Source organism: Geospiza fortis, unplaced genomic scaffold, assembly GCF_000277835.1.
Source record: "Geospiza fortis unplaced genomic scaffold, GeoFor_1.0 scaffold72, whole genome shotgun sequence".
Classification (NCBI taxonomy): Eukaryota; Metazoa; Chordata; class Aves; order Passeriformes; family Thraupidae; genus Geospiza; species Geospiza fortis.
This window is the reverse complement of record NW_005054338.1, coordinates 2151378-2155111: the sequence shown is the minus strand read 5'-3', so window position 1 is coordinate 2155111 and position 3734 is coordinate 2151378. Positions and strand designations below refer to the sequence as shown.

The following is a 3734-nucleotide window of genomic DNA, read 5'->3' as shown; positions in this document are numbered from 1 at the left end:
ACAAAAATGCTTATAAGCTAGGCTTTATTTTGTGTATGAGGGTTGCATCATACTTCAAAAATAATGCGACAGCAGTGGAGGAAAAGGTTACAGTTTTCCAGAAGAGACTTCTGCATCAAACCTGGGCTGGTTTGGTCAGCAGCAAAATTCTTCATGAAAAACTCTCACATGTCTGGGTTCTTTTCCAACTGGACTACACAGAGCTTCTCTGGGGTGATCCCATGCACAGGCTCCACTGCAGTAGCACAGGAGCTGTGTGCTCACTAAGGGAGCCCTTTGTCACCCCCCTGAACAGAGAGCAGCTCCCACCTGAGCTATTGCCCTGTCTGTGTCTGCACTCCAGCCCTTCCTGTCAAATCAGCCTCTCTGTTCCTCACCTGTGCTCCATTTTGGTCAGCAGTCGCCACCAATGGCTTTGGGACAGCTTGGGACAACTCCTGTCCTTGTTTCACTTCCTGCATTCCAGTTTTCCTGGGCAACCCCTGTGCACCTCAGCAGCCTCTGCCCTCGGATGCTTAGCAGTGCAGTAGGGACCAGCAGGAAGCCAGGCTGATGGGGCTTTGTAGATTGTGCATCAGCAACACTTCAAGAAAACCCTTCACCCTTGTCAGCTGTCCATGACTCTCCATGGGACCTCTGTTTTGAAGAATGTGGCTCACCTGAGGCAGCACAGGAATAACAGAGGTCCCAGACCCTGTGCACTTGCAGCCACTTCCCAGGTGGATGAGCAGCATCCCCAGCACAAGCTGTGTCCTTCACGAGTCACCCACACACCTCTGCCTCACCTCAACCTGCTGTAATCCCCTGCTTCCTGCAGAACCTTTGGCTTAGAAACACAGGCTTTGAGACAGAGATTTGAGACAACTTTGTCAAGAGAACAAACCAACCACGCCTTCGGTTCTTCTGCTTTCTGTTGCACGTGAACTTGGGGTTTTGCCTCCCTCCCTCTCGCTTTGGCTTTTGAGATTGAATGTTCCAGTGAGGAGAAGCTGCATCCACCCCTTGCAGCAGTGGTGCCCAGCATAGTTCCAGGAAATAAAAGGAAACAGCTGTGCCAAAACAGAAACACAAACCTGTAAATCCTGCATGGAAATATCCTTAGGTTCAGGCTAAGGAGGCTGAATTAAGGATGTTCAGGAATAAACACAGAAAGTTTTCACAGCTCCAGAAAATAATCAAGATTACTTTTGTAACTTTCCCAAATAAGGAGCACTTTCCACTAAATTCCTTGGGTTTGTCTGTCATTTAATGAGCTGAGTTTATACTTACAAAGTCAGATCAAAATGATCATTTTGAAGTTCAAAATGATCATTGGTGACAAAAAGTGTCACAAGGTAAATTCTTGGTCAAGTTTATTGGTCAAGGAAGTGGGAATAAATTTGGAAGCCTAAGCCACTCTCTGGTTTCTTTATTTTATTTATTTATTTATTTATTTTTCTTGTTTAATTTACTTATTTTCTTTGTCCCATCTTGTTTGCTCAGAGCATGGTTGATGTCACTTAACGTTTTCAAAGAGCTGCATTTGTCAAGCTCCCAGTTCCAGAGCTGGAGAAGTGGTGACATGGTGCCTGCTGAGTGACTGAAATCTCACGGAGTCAGTGGGACAGATCGCTGCCAAACAAATGTATCAGAGCTGAGACAGCTTTGATACTTTTCCAGGAAATCCTGTCATGGAAAGCAGAACCATACCAGGAATGACAATGCTGGGAATGCAAAGCCAAAGGACACACAGGCTTTGGCAACAGTAAGAGCACACCAGAGCTCCAGCTGAGCAGATGTATAGTGTAGCTGTGTATAAAAATACACCATCACAGCCTTGCTCCTGCACTGCCTTTGTGAGGCATCCTGCACAGATGCTCCAGATTGCCTCAGAAGATCCCATCTAGTTGCTCCAGATGTGTCTTCTAAACTTTTCACATGAACTAATATAACATCATTGTTTTCACATATTTACCTGCCCTACAAGAAGAAATATTTATTGTGTAGCCAACAGTGAAGCCTCATCCTCCAATGGAGAAAAGACTCCAAATCAGTTCCCTTTTCTAAATTCCTTGCAGGATTTGCAGCAGCAGAAGCCCTGCAGCACAGCATGCATGAGCCCTGTGTAGGCTGCAGCAAACTGGTCCTCTCATGGGGGTGTGGAGAGATTCCTGCCTGCATTTACCTTCCAGGCACATCTGTGCAGGGGCCAGAGAGCTGCAGAGCTTGCTTTTGGTGGAGAAAGCTGTTTTTATGGATGAAACCATTGGCCAGGGGTTCTCCTCACCCAGAGTATTGGGCAGGGACACCTTTCATTAAACCAGGATGCTCAGACCTGATCCTGAGCACTTCCAGGGATGGGATATTCATATTTTCTCTGGACAACCTGTGCCAGGGCCTTGCCAACCTCACAGTAAAGAATTTTTTTTTCTAATATCCAATCTAATCCCCCTCACTTTCAGTTTGAAGCCATTCCCCCTTGTCCTGTCACTACATGCTCTTGTAAATGATGATGACATTTAACTCCATGCTTTTACAGAAAAGCTTATAATTTTTATTTTATTAATAACAGGGATGATATCAGGATAAATTAAGCTTTAAAAATCTATTGCTTGTATAAATAGTAAAGGATAACAAACAGTATTTCAACAAACTATTTCTTGTCTAGAGGGTGCTAGAGGGCTGGCTAAGCTCCCATGACCCTGTGAAGTGTGTGTTAACTTCCTGACAGGTATGGTAATAAATACTTTCAGTCCATTTGTCTCTGCAGACCAGCACGGAAGTCTTTAAAAAGGTTTTCACGAGTATTTCCCTTTCCTGCTGGTGTTGCAGCCAGTCCCATGCGTGGGTTTTATATCCCACAGCATTTAGTGTGAGTTAAAGCACCACAGGCATGATGTAAATACACACTAGGTGAGTGTTCATCCCGATGGCACTCAGGCAGTCATGCTGAGGGTACTCTGTGGATTTCTGGAGCACAAATAACAGCTTGTCACAATTTCTGTCACCAGCTGAGGTGCAGGATGTGGCCTCACTATTTTTAACATCTGCTGCTACACCCATCTGTAATAAAGAAACATCCTGTGGGTGTTAGTGTAGGTGATGCAAACTTTTAAGTCCGGACAACTTCATTCTTAAAGGTTTTATAGTTCTTCAAACGATCAGTACACAAGATTAAAGCTTTAGCAAAGCCTACCTAACATCTTTTCCTGAAGTCATTAGCCAGTGTAAACTAAGCCATTAACAGGCCTCTTTAGTAAAGGTAATTAAAAATACTTCTGAAACTTTTCATGTGCTCGGTAGGGATTCTGAAGATTTCTTTGGGGGAGCTTCAGAGAGACTCTGGAACAGGATTTTGGTCCAGGAAAAGATCGCGCAGCTAAAGCCCAGACACTGTTGTGTGTACAAAGCAAAATTTAATGCTCCGAATAACTTCGGCGGAGACACCGTTGCGTTCCCATTGGAATACACACAGGAATTACACCGGAGCAGCGCAGCATTTCCTCCCGGCCGCCCGGAAGCGTCTCCTCCCGTGACCCCCAGCGCGGCAGCGGCACATCCTGCCCCGGGGACAGCCCGGCCCCGTTCCGCTCCGATCCGATCCATCCCCTCCCTCCCGCCCGCAGGGTGAGTGCGGGGCTGCGGCAAGGGCAGGGCAAGGACGGGGAGGGCAAGGCAGGGGAGGGGCCGCGGGGCTGCGTGTGCCCGGAGCCGCCGTGCCCGCCTGTGTTCCCGCTGCTTCTCCAGGCGCTGCC

The 3734-nt window shown here is 46.9% G+C and overlaps 1 protein-coding gene across 1 annotated transcript in view; it reads left to right on the top strand.

The window, feature by feature from the left end:
* The first annotated feature begins 3565 nt into the window (after window positions 1-3565).
* The window catches only part of RIOX2 (ribosomal oxygenase 2), a 10649-nt gene continuing 10480 nt past the window's right edge, over window positions 3566-3734 (top strand). Inside the window, exon 1 of the mRNA XM_005422353.2 lies at window positions 3566-3606. The gene's annotated coding sequence lies outside the window, so the exon portion shown is untranslated. The remainder of the gene's footprint in view (window positions 3607-3734) is intronic.